Raw genomic sequence first — 13974 nt, forward strand, 5'->3', positions numbered from 1 at the left:
ACTACATCCGTCTGTCATATCAACATTCCATCGTGTTGTACGTGGGGCGCACGCGCATCCTGGCCATCCTGCGCTGTTTCGCTACTGTCTTGCATACAATTTATTATATTTTTGAAGTGAGTAACTTACTGATAGGAACTGTCATTTAATTATGTAAGTACATTACATACTAGCTACTCTCGCTAGGCTCCTATTGATCATAGCGTGATATTTTATAGTGTTCTTCGATAAATGCACTAATCCAACACCAAAAAGAATTATCCAAATCAGACCAACAATTTCAGAGATTACCGCGTTCAGACAAACACAAACAAACTCTTTAGCTTCATATATCTATGAGTAATAAAACAATGTAAACATAAGTATGTAGGTACCACTTATTTGAAGTATTTTATAAAGCATCTATCAATTAAGGTATTTCCATTGAATAACAAATCACAAAAAGGTTTAACGAAACCTTAAGTACCTGAAGCTAAGTACCTAGGTACATAAGTAATGTGGAATTCTGGAAACATAAAACACTCGAGTCGAGTATTTCATTTTCTCTACATAAAACAAAGAGAGAAAAATGTATAATATTAAACAAGAGTGGAAAAATATTATCTAAATCAGAGTCGCGAGTGGTTCATTTTATTTTATTTAAATATCGTGTCTAAAAGGAAATATATGAATACAATGTTAAGATAGGCAACGTCGCGCCTTTTATCGCCGAAGGGATAGGCAGTGATGCACCTCTGCAATGTGCACATTACGACACGTAATGCCGCTATACAATGTATACTCATTTTTCACCATTCGTGTAAAGTCCCGTTTGGTAATAGGGGGTATAAGCCTATTGCCATATACTGCCATACATTGCCATACACTCGACAAACGAGGCAGTCGTGTAAAGATAGGTTGTCTGTTAAAATGAAATGACGTACAGAGCTAAATCAACAGGGAGCAGCGTACACACTCCATTGCCGATTGGCTATTTATAACTCCATGTAACTGTGACATTTGATACCCGTTTAACGCTGATGTGAAAGAATATTAAATAATCGTAATGGATAGTAGTTAACCAATAGTGAATAGGATGACACACGATACATGCATATCAACTTTCTAAAGGTTACTTGCAGAATCCGTGAAATGTGACCTAGGGTTAGATCACAACAAAAATATTGGGTAAGCACATCCACGCGCGTATAGCCAGCTAAACGCGTACAAACAGTACGCTATCTGCGTCCGAGTTGACCTGTACCCTCACATTTCGCAACGACCGGCCCTCGCTATCGTGCATAATAGAATTAATTCATAAATCATGCTAGTAAGCGTATGAATGGCGGTCAACACACTCAATGAATTGCGTTGCAAACTGGTTACTTAGATACTTACACTCACCGGCCGTTGGGCTCCGAAGCTTGGAATTATGCATCACTTTCGCTACTTACAATGCTACACGAATGTGCACTTAAACTAGTTAGAGGGACACTATTATGACTGTAACTATGAGTAACAATTTTCCTATCGTTTTACATTTGACTACACATATCATGAGTCGATTCTATCAATATTCAACACCTTGTTTAATAACTCTAACAATTTTAATCTAATTTCATTATATGTCCACTTAAATACGTAAATACTTAAAATATCCGAAGCAATACTTCACAGCAGCTGGTGTAATGGCCCAACCAAACGAAGGATTTCGTCCGCTAATCCGTCAGTGTCGGGCGGTTGATGAATCGGTCCATTCTCTGTATTACACCCGATATCAGAACAAGGTAGATATACGACGTATTAGATGGCTGATGCCGAGATAGGTAATGTCCGATACACATGTGTATACTACGTCATTGATGCCCACACTCGCCAATTTATTATGGACATCGCTCCTACATAACTGTGACACAATATAAATAGCCATAATGTGTAGGTACAGTTATATATCTTACAAATTCAGTTACGTCATTTATCCTCGCTTGTATATTAAGAAAATAAGGTACGGAAAACACGAGGCACTAATAAAAAGCTAGGCTCTGTGCCAGTCAGCCTACTCGGTGGATTTTTTTCCTTAAAATACCGTAAATAAATTCTTAACATGATAATATTTCAAAGTTAATGGAGCAAGAATAAATGGAAAGCGAGGCTTTTACATCGAGGTTCGTGACCTTTTCGAAAGCATTAAGCTTTAAGTATTTTCATCAAGACATTTATGACTAAGTAAACATTTTATTTTTTCAACGTTACTTTTTCAAAGAGACTTAATCTCCTACAGACTTCGCAGATCAGTTATAAAAACATAAAAAAATATGATAGAAAATGGGCGAGTAATGGCGACAACATAACAAAAACCTATTTTTAGCGTACCTACACGAGATTTAAGTGCTATATGAACATAAGCCGTAAGTAATGTAATATTTCTAGAGTACCAAACCAATCTAATATGAAGTACCTAAAACGTAATTTTTAAAGAGCAAATATCCTAAGAAGTCGTGTGCGACGTATCCAACCATTTTGATTGATTGCTATAGACGACTCTCATAAAATATATCTAGAATCTAGAGCATAATCCGCATTCACGGAGATGAAGCACGATTTTACGACAGAATTCTTGAAGAGATCAAAATTCTCTTTCTGCGACTGAACATTTCATAGAACGAAATTAAAACTTTGAATGATGAGATTATCGAAACTATGTATGTATAATTAGGTACCTATGGTTAGGCCATTACAAACGTGCAAACTGTCATAGTTAAGTTGTCATTTTTATCAGATCTCTAGCTCACACTTTTGCAAATTGTACGGGATAGTCATAGTATTTTAACGTGACAATTCAGACATTTGTAATGGCATGGCCCAACTATAGGCAAATGTTAAATGGCAGGTTGTTTTTTTTTTTTAATATAAACGAACAGAGAAGACATTTCCTTTGCGATTTACCTGAACGCATGAATCGAATAGTGTAGCGCACGAATCGGAATAGTGTACTGATTAACCGCAGCTTTGTACGTCACATTTAAAATGTGTCACCGTAGTTTCAATAGAAAATGCACTATTTATTAATCAGGGCCTTTTACCATTTAGATAATTACTATTCTGAACAAACGAACAAGTTTCCATCTATTTATTATAAAACTTATCAAATCTTGCTTTATCATTTTAGACTTTTAGGTAATAGGAATAAATTCCTTTTCTAATAACTAGAAAGCCACGAAATAAAAGTCTAAAACTATCCTGAGACGTATAATAATGTTCGTATGTTGTATCGATTGTGAGTTCGGACATTTTGGACAAGGCTCTACTTACGTGTAACAGATAGTGAATTAAGCCCGCATGTACCGACATGTTATCTCGATTAGTCAGTTAGCTGGGGCTAATGAAAGTTTAGAGCTAGCCCTGCGGCTCATACACTTGATTGTTCTGTGTTAGGCTACAAACTTCACTGGAATTTCCAAACCCCGTCGAAGTGCTTTCGGGTTTAATTTGTAAAAGGACTATTTTGGGTTAAGGCCACGTTAGATAGTGCTGCTTTCTTTTTAAATCTTCAAAGAAGAAAGAAAAAATAATTAATTAGAAAGGCATTCAGGCCTTTGGAAAACATTATGAAAAGAATGCCTAAACAAAGTAGGGTTACCGAGGCTCCGATTAGAAAAGCAGGAGTAAGAACGGGGTGGTTTTTAGTCAGTAAGAGTCTAACACAGCCCAAAGCGGGAGAAGTCGTTGGATAATTTTTCCCTCCTCAAAAAAGACGAAATATATTACGAATCGGTTGATTAAGGACTATAAATTCGCCTAACATACAAACGCTACACACAAACAGGAAGATTATAAGTACCAATTTGGAATAAGCGATGTTTGTGTAAGATAAACTCTAATCCCCGCGGACAACACCGTGGGTGTGGGTGTGATATATCCGTAAGAAATACCTATTGTATTGGACTTAACAGTACATAGCTGTACAATGTACATGTACGATCTACATAACAGGTAAGCGACACGGCCCGACGCTAATCCTTGTCATAATGAGTTAGGAACCAACCTGCTTATGTTTTCTTCTCTCGTAACGTGATAAAAACACGTCTCTAGGTTTAAGTCAATAGATTATGTTACAGGGAAGATATTGTATTAACTAAAAAAGGATAAAATATAAAATGTGTGGGTACCTACGTGAGATGAAGTTTGAAAGTAGGGCCTCGGTTAATAAAGAAGTTGCAATAGTTTCTATTGACATGGACGGGTCAGAGCCCATTCGTCCCCTAAAATTCGTCCCCCAGCATAAAAGTTGTAGATTCGGCCCCTATATAGGTGCCCATTGGTCTCCTGGTAGGGGACCAATTAATATTTTAATTAAAAATATTATTTTTAAGGTACCCATTCGTCCCCTCTAATACATATACAATATAAGTTAAAGATTCGGCACCTATTCAAGTGCCTATTGGTACCCTGAGATAAAATTAGCTATATTTTACATAAGAAACGGTTAACATAGTACACTTGTGTACAGTTTATTAATGGAATTAATTTAATAAATCATAACAGATTATTAAAAAAAGAGCTATGATAATCCGTCATGATAATAATATATAACCTTTTTTTTGGTGACGGGGGGAAACCTTCAAAAGGCGCCTAGCTTTTTGGGGATAAAAGACTAGGAAGTGTGGGATTTTTACCTCACTAAAACCACCCCGGTGGCCACCCTCAACACCTATAAGGGACACCGGGTCCTCTTAATAGACCTGCTCCGGAGCCAGACGGTGCAACGCCTGTTACGGCACTTCCTTACGGAGACGTGTGTTTCCCATGAGCCTTGCTTTGCAAGTTGCACGGCAGCACGTGACCACTGTGGTTAAAATTAGTACTTACCAATTTTAAACACCTATTTTTTCTGGAGAGTAAGTACTTACTTACTCTCCAGAAAAAATAAATATACTTCAGGGGACGAATGGGCCCCTCAAAAGTTGCAGGGGACGAGTGGGCACAGGGTGCGAATCTTAGGGGACGAATGGGCTCTGACCCACATGGACACGTAATGAAAAGGTAAGAAAATCATGTGTCTAAGAAATTGTGTGATGGTGCTGAAGGCGTGGATAGATCGCTGATCAAAGAATACATTGATAGGTACTGGATGGTGTGGAACTACTAATACTAGTAATCTAGAACTAAGGAAATGAAAGAGGGTTTATGATAGGTAAGTCGTACTTAGATATAAATCGGCAAAAAATTATGTCCATTAATTTTATCAAATAATTTTCAGATTACATGATCATTTAAATACATAATTAACGCCGGCTTAACAAGGGCTTAATCACGATTGTCATAATTATCGAAATGAAATTTACATTTTCGTCAATCAACCCGGTTATAGCGTTATCTACATACTGTACAATATACATATAGGTAGGTAAATATTTCAAATTGATAACGAATACTCAATTATTATTTAATATCAGAAATCCCCACTTTAAAATAACACCTTTTAAATTGGTTAATGGATTATAAGCAAAAAACACTATAGATTTCCGTGAAACCGTATCGAAATCGAAAATTTAAAACGTTTTAAAAGGCTTTCGATCGTTTCCACTAAAACCCCCTCGATCAATGGCGATATAATAAGCCAGGTGCAGCGTGCAGGTGTGTTTACCCAGCTAGGTAATATCAATAATAACATTATTTATACTATTAAACTGCTGCGCCATCATAATCGTTATTATTTTTAATGTTGTAATAGCTACCGAGGTATTTTAAGACTCATCGTAATGGTCAGCGACGGCAAAGGAAAGAACGCATCCTTTCAATATAATAAATTAATATTGATATCGCTACATTATAAAAACGAACCGGTCACGGTTGTCCAGCAGACTTTTATGTAAGTAATTAAAAATTACATGACACGCAGAGAAAATATCGCGGACGAAGTACTTAACTTATGTAGTCAGTTAAGTAAAAAGTTTGGTGAATGAAAAGTAAAAAAATTATGTGACATGCTGTCGTGTGATGGATTGCGAATTTACGACTTGCAATTTTGTTAATTTACTTATTTTAAGAAGATAGGAAACCTTTTCGTTGCAGACTGAAGAATTAAGGATGATGACAAGCTGCTTTTAATGATTCTAATTAACTAAGGGAGAGTGTGGGCGTTATTAGAAACTGAAAATATGTTAGCTAGTGAACATTATTACCTAGATATTTTTTACTACTACACATAAAATATTACCTTTAGAGTTTCTTTCATATCTCTCACTATAATGAATTGATGAATGTATTCCAGTACGGTGTTATAAGTAACTGGTCGATACAATTATACATACAACACCGAACTCATCGTAAATCTATATATGATTCACGGGCCCATGATAACTACAAAGTATATTGACTCAATATTTTTAATGACTCAATCAAAACACCTACATACACGGTGTTGACACTGCGAATTCCACTCGCCATTACAATGAAATTCCTTCGTGTCAACGACATCTACTGCGACGTGGCAGCTTAAACCACCCCCTTATTTTAGGCGTATAAAGTTACATCAAACATGTATCAAACGGTGCGTGTTGCCTGTAGCAAAGCTTGCAACCGTACGTGAGTCACAAAAAGTGCAACGAATTGGATATGCGGGCAAAAACCCCATTTTCACAAAACGAATCACGTGTGCAATTTCTGATGATAAAATCACTGCGAAAACGTGGCTCTCTAGGGTTACAGAGGCAGGCAGTGACCATTTACAAAAGCAGTAGCTCGCCATAACATGATGGATGGAGGAACCGGTCCTATGCGTGCTAATGATCACACGACCAGTTCTTTTAAAAGGAGCGAACCCTGGCTGGATTCGTCGAACGGTAGGGTGTAAAGTCAATGAACCTTGCACCAAATTATCTGCAATACCATCGTAACTTTTACCTGATAATGTTAAAGGCGGCACTGAGCCCGCGCAGCCGAATTACATACTTTTTAACTCATGTTATCGAATCATTGGAGTTACTCGATGGAGTTTCTGATTGCCCAGTTATCACAGAAACGAACGCGAATATTTACAAAAGTAACAGGCGAGTTCGCGAGGTCCGCTCTTTGCAAAAAGAATACCATGTCTCAAGCACGAGCACGGTAAATGCGTCTTTATTTTGTTGAAGAAGAATTCAATATTCTCTAAATGTAATTGGCTAAATATTTACTGAGCAACGGTTGGATAAAGCCCATCTTTATTTACTTAACAACAATACAAGCTTTGCGTTAACGTTTCAAATACGAATACGAAGACAAATAACTAGAATATTTGTAACTTTAGTTTATGTTTTAGTTCGGAACATTTAACTAATAAAAATAATGTTTCACGGCACGCAACCGTCAAACTGTTTACAACCGCTTATGTAGTGACAGGGTGTTTGTTTTCCATATCGTTATTTAAATAATTTATTGTTTGAAAACATTATGATCACGACACCGATATACCTATGTAAATACAATACGTGTATGTATAAACGTTCGTGGCTGGGGAGTACGTGCGACCGCGTGACGCGTGCATTGCGACTGTCGTACGAATATCTATTCGAGTGAACGGGCACATGCACGTTATACTGAAAACGAGATCATGTTTCTAATCAGCTATCGCTTAATCAACTTCAAAATATCATGTTACGGATTGGCTGACTAATATAGCAACTACCTGTGTAGTTCAAACTGCATTAGTAGTTAATGTTTCTGTTTTTATAGAAACATGACGATTTTTTTTATTAGCGCGGATTTTATCTAATCTGAAAGGACAGTAGGTAACGCACCTGCCTTGTTTTCTAATAATGCAGATGTCCTTATTCGGTGGTGACCAATTGCCATGCCAGGTAGAGTGCGCACAGTTTTTTTTTTTGCTGTTGCCATAACCAGTGCGTAGACATACGTGCCTTACGTATTTTAACACAGAAAAAACGTCTAATATTCTTCGTATGGATGTTAAGATTGCTCAGTTAACATTAAGGTTGTTTTTTCAAGTTTACTTAAGACGTGTGAATAGAAACTTCTACTATGTACATCGCCTATGTATGTATACGTACATAGGTGTTGTGTTACTTGTTCCGCTGCCATAATCGTCAACTGTCGTCCTCGTAAATCGAAATATGAGAATAATGAAAATAAAGTTATACAGTGAATTATGTTTCTATGACGTCGTGTGTCGGGAACGCGTATAGTCTATAAGCCCAACTTCATAAATGATAAAATTTCGTGTCGTTATCGTAAAAAATACGTTTTTCTTTAGGTGGTAATATAAATATTGTGTAGCGTAAAGTAGGTATAATTTTAGGGCTATTAGAGGAGTTAATGGTGAGGTTTTAGATCTTCTAGATTTTAAATATTTCGTTTTATGTCCTACGCATTATAGGCAATGTGGATATCACGCCTGTTGTTCTCTGAACGGGTAGGCAGAGCGTACGTACAATATGGCCAGCTTTCACTAGTTTTAAAGGTATTATTATTATTGGGGACGAATTTAACCCACAATAGCTGATCGAATCTGAAACCTCGTGATCGGTAGTCGCGATTGCAATCACGCGACTGTAGAAGCAGAGTGGTTGCCATTAGACCATTTTGAGAATGTCTGATCCTATCCTGAAGCCCAAGAGATAGCGGGCGGGCGAACTCGACATCTATGACAAGGATTGGCCGCAAAAAGCCTTGCACAGAGAGAAGTAGAAGGATGGAAGGGAGGCCTTTACCAGTGCCAGACATTCATGACTGAAATCTGAATCTGATCCTATTGATTATTATCAATTCAGATTGTGACAATCAAGTGACATAGAAACTGATTGTCTTGCAGGACTGCAGGATTGCATATTTGTATGTTTAAATACCATATAGGCACCTATTAAGGTACAGGTATAAACAATAAGACGAAGATAATGGACAAATAAACAAAAAGTCAAAGAATGGCAAGAATGGTTATTTGCTTATTACATTGTTGAATTTTTTCTAGTTTTTAGTTATGAAGTTAAAATAATTTGCATATTTCTTTTGATATATAAAAAACTACAATAAAAAGCTGTATTATTCCAGAGTTTCGAGTATTAAAAATAAAAGAAAAACATTCAATATGTCTTGTATAGCATTTGATGCAAATATTAAATTATAAATTACAATTTACATAAGTAATATTATTTATGTAGCTATGCAACTTATTTAAAATATATTTAAATTATATTCATCTTTCTTAAATGGAAATTAGGTGTTGTTTAAAAGGTTAATTAATAAAATGAGTATTTAAGTTGATGGGACATTAAGAGAGTGATTAATATGATATTCGATTGATGTAGTATGGATTCTGAAATGCCCAATGTATGGACATAGGATCATTGCCAATTTCAAATGTATTTACACCAATAATGTTATGGATTTGGGCATAATAGGTGAAAGATTGGTGTTGATTTGTACATGGGTTTACACTTTCCGGAATAAAAAGGTGTGGTATTATCAGTTCTAGATATTTATAGGTAGGTATTATTGGAACACAAACATAGTTATGTATGAAATTGATTGTTTTACTAACATAAATGAGACATAGGTTATAATAATTTTGAACAATTAATAGTTATATTTAGTGGTCGGCAACAAATATGGTTATGTATGTATAATATTACTTGTATCATATAAGGTAAAACATATTGGTAATATATAGAAATTAAATTGAATTTATGTTCCATTGAAACGAACAGTTAGAACAACAATATTATTAGACTTGACTACATTATAATTATCATATGAATACCTATAGTGAAAGTTTAAAACAAAGGACCAATGTGTGCCCTACTTACTTATTTGTTTGTTCCTCATTATCTCCTAAACATAATGACGTATTACCAAGGCATTTCGAAGCAATATGAGCTAAGCTTGTTTAGACATCTTCAGACATCGTAAATAGGTATGAAGATTCCATACATAAACATGAAATCATCGCGCGTTCGTGTCAATCGAGCAGAAAAAATAATTGTTTTTACATGAACATAAAAATGTACATGCCAGATAACGACTGAGGATAATGTAGTGAACATTTTCAACGTACACGGAGGGTCTACCTCGGCATATCATTAGTAAAACATCTGTTACATGACTAACTAACACAATAACATTAATTTCATTGCATGTTTCGGTTTCAACGGTAAAAATCCGACGTGTGGAGGAAATCAAAGCGTTATTTACGTGAGAACTTAACAGCTGGCAGACGAAGCACCGGCTAGCCGCCGGTCCGTTCGACAGCCACGCCACTGAAAACCCTATATAGGCAAATAGGTTACAACACTGACGAAATTTTTCAACTCATTTATACTAAGCGAAATAAAATAATATATACTTAAAAATTACACACTTACATGATAACACTGATATCATCCAACAACAAGCGTCATAGCGATCCAAAAACTTGTATCACTGCATAAATAATCACAATTCAACAAGGAACATTTTGTACCATCAAACGTAAGATTACACAAACTACTTTTAAAACATTAATAACTCATAATATATTGCACAAAACTTCTTCCAAGCACATACACAAAACAATGATAATATTTATAATGTTATTATCACAAATATAAACGAAATATCACAAACGGATATCACTTTTCTACTTGTCCTTGCGTTCACATAAATTGGCAGCCATCTTGCGTTCGTATGAGCAGGGAGAAATGTTGCTAGGTTTTAACAAAACTTTCCTAACTTTAATATTATTAAATAAACCCAAGTTGATAGTTAAATAAAACTTTTTGTCGAATGGTCTATGCTTAAATTAACAATAAATTTTAAATAAATCCTTTAGATTAGTGATTTAATTTTGAAAAACAAAAGAAGTACAACATTGACTTGAATTTATTCGAATATAAATCTTGATCAGAATGAACATAATGAAAAATATTTACATAAAAATTACAATTTATTGACTGTTGTAAAGTTAATGCATATTGCATACTATTATCTTAAGACAGTCCCAACATGTTTTTTATCCCTCCTTTTATGACTTTTCGTCAGCACGTTCGGAGACGCTTTATTTTTCGTCAAAGCACATAATTAGAAACTGCCTTTGTATGTAGTTGAATGATAGTAGTACTTTAAATTGCGAACAATATAACTCCCTACATTTCGGTAAATTAAAAATTGTGGCAACTCTAAGTAATCCACAGACAATAGACTTTTTTGTTTTTTCTGACTATGAAATCAAACCATACAGCTAACAACAATATTCTTTTGATACAATAAAATAATTTAAATATTTTACATTAGTATGAACGCTTAATTTTTTTGAAAAAATTACGTTTATTACCATTCAATCTATTATCAAAATGCGTATGATACTAAATTGTGACCAAGATTGTGACATTACTACTCATACGTAAATGTCATCTGTCGTTCAACTTGTCAACTTTGTCAACCAGGTTTTTTTTTTTTTTTTTTAAATTAAACGTTGCCCCACACTAGGATTTTCTCCTGTGTCGTGGGTGCGTTTACAAACATACAAGTTCACATACACATGACACCCAGACCCGAAACAACAATTTGTGGATCACACAAAGAGTTGCTCCGTGCGGGAATCGAACCCGCTACCCGTTGCGCGGCAGCCAGTTGCCCAGCCACCGCACCAACCGTGCAGTCAAGTCCGGTTGTCTAGTTGCCACTTTATAAAGGTCTTTGAGTTGCCATCCCACAAACTATAACCAACGCTGTTATTCAAAAATAAAAGCACGTTAGAATTCTTGTTACCTTTAAAGTCTTTTTTAGAATGTTAGTAATAATCTGTCTACGCTATTGCATTAGGATAAGTTCCTGTAATAATAGTCGTAAGTTGATAATAATAAATAAATAAATAAATAAATAAATAAAAGTCAACTAATGAATCATAAAAGAGAATACTAAGATCATGGCAAATGGAAATTAAATTAATTTAGTTTCATTTATGCCAGCTTCATTTTAGAATCAGCATATTTTAGATATTACTGAATAAATACGATAATCTGCATGAACACGTCCCTAAGTTAGTTATCGGAAATCCTTCTCGAATCCCCCTTAACCTTTTGAACGCCAATGGCATGAATAGATGTCATGCGCAAGCGTGCCCTGTGCGCCACCGACATCTATAGATGCCAAGAAACAGATCACAGAGAAAAACAAAATAAACACATTAAATCATTACTTTCACGTGTTTTATTGATGTATCTTAAGAACTGAATACCCAGTTATTACATAATTGTACACAGTGAACAAAATTGCAATATAGTTATTCTAATATTTGATTGATAAAAACAACTTAAATATCGGATAAAAAAGCATGTTCTCTCGCGCCAATGGCATGTATACATGCCTACTAGTGATGTAGTGTAATTCAAGTAATATTAAAACTTCAGCTAAATGACTCGCTTATTTTTTGTAGTAACTATTAAAAAGTATATTATTATATATAACCTTAGTCTCTGAGAAAAAAGGTAAATATACTATATTTTAAACTGAAAAATTCTTGGGTATAATAGCATATCTTTATATATATAATTCTTCTGTACGTGTGTATGTCACTGAACTTCTCTTAAACGACTGGATTGATTTTGATGATTTTTTTGTGTGTGTTTAAGGGGATCTGAGAATGGTTTACATTCACAATTTTGTCCGCTGGACAATGTTTTTTTTAATTAATTTTTAATTTATTTGTAGTTGTTGATTTTGGAATGTTTTACATTGGATCCGACAAATGTTCAAATTAAAGACGTGTAGACAGGACAACGTCTGTCGGGTCCGCTAGTTTATGTGCGCATCCCTAGCATACTACCGATATGCAATCCCTTCTGCGCCATTGACATGTATAGATGTCGGACTCGTGACGTCGTAAGCGCATGCCGTGTTTTTAAATGCGGGGAAGTTGCAAAAAATATTTTATCGAGTACCTACATTATAATTGCAAAAATGGCGAGTAAGTTAATTCTAATTTAATGTCAGATGTTTTAATAGTAAGTACGAGTACAGTCTAGGGTAAATATATAGATACAAGTAGGTATGATGTAAGTTTATATGTACTCATATAAAGACGACTCATTTTAATATGACGAGTTTAAATAATTAGGTATATACTTAGTGCACAACTTTGGTAGGTATATAGATTTATAATGTCATTCTCTTAATAATTATGCTATGTTACCTACTGCTTAATTATTTAAGTTTCATTTAAATTTCGGTACCTGGTTAAATAGTTTATTTCGTGTTTTTGTCACATATTTGTGTCGTTGGCGCTCAGGGACAGTTTTCGCTTGTCACGTATTTGTGACCCTGACGAAAATGAAAATAAAATTGATTATCGATGAAGTTTTGGAATCCCTATTTTTTTCGTAGGTATTTGCGGTGAATTTGTGGCCTGGCGTTGAGGGCAAGTTCATGCGTTTTTGCTCTGGCGTTCAAAAGGTTAATAATTATTGTTAATTTGTTTCCATTTACCCTATCCACATAATATTTAGTATGTAGGTACATTTTTATCTTATTTCTTTCCTCATTTCTTATCCGTCTTACATAATTATTATATGCTTTGACTTGACGTATATTCTCTAACTTGGATGCGAATCTGGGTAACGTGTAAACATGTACCTATTTGTATCCATTTAAATCTATAATATCTAGTAGGTATTGTCTAAGTTGGTCTAACGTTGTACAGCAGTTAGGATATGATAATAAATATTATTATAACAAATGAAGTTCATAATAAATGTAAGAGTAAAAATAATTGTTTTTGTGACGGTTATGTGGTAGTAGTCATTTATTTATCTTACTACCACACCCTAAAGACCGCAACCTTCAATCGAGACTAAATAGGCAGCGGTGGGCTGGTGGGTTTATCTATACAATACATATAAGTACTGAAGGAAAATTGAGTAAATAGGTATGAATATGAAGTCTCAACTGCATCAGTACTTATATAGAACTGTCAGATTATTAATAAACTACAATAAACTGTAGCTTGAATTTTCCTTGACTGTC

The 13974-nt window shown here is 34.9% G+C and overlaps 1 protein-coding gene across 2 annotated transcripts in view; it reads right to left on the bottom strand.

Moving 5' to 3' along the window:
- Positions 1 to 10658, bottom strand: part of LOC118277740 (uncharacterized) — a 138039-nt gene extending 127381 nt beyond the window's left edge. For both annotated transcript variants that reach the window (XM_050696141.1, XM_050696142.1), the window contains exon 1: positions 10338 to 10658. The gene's annotated coding sequence lies outside the window, so the exon portion shown is untranslated. The remainder of the gene's footprint in view (positions 1 to 10337) is intronic.
- Positions 10659 to 13974: the final 3316 nt, after the last annotated feature.

This window comes from Spodoptera frugiperda, chromosome 10, assembly GCF_023101765.2.
Source record: "Spodoptera frugiperda isolate SF20-4 chromosome 10, AGI-APGP_CSIRO_Sfru_2.0, whole genome shotgun sequence".
Taxonomy (NCBI): domain Eukaryota; kingdom Metazoa; phylum Arthropoda; class Insecta; order Lepidoptera; family Noctuidae; genus Spodoptera; species Spodoptera frugiperda.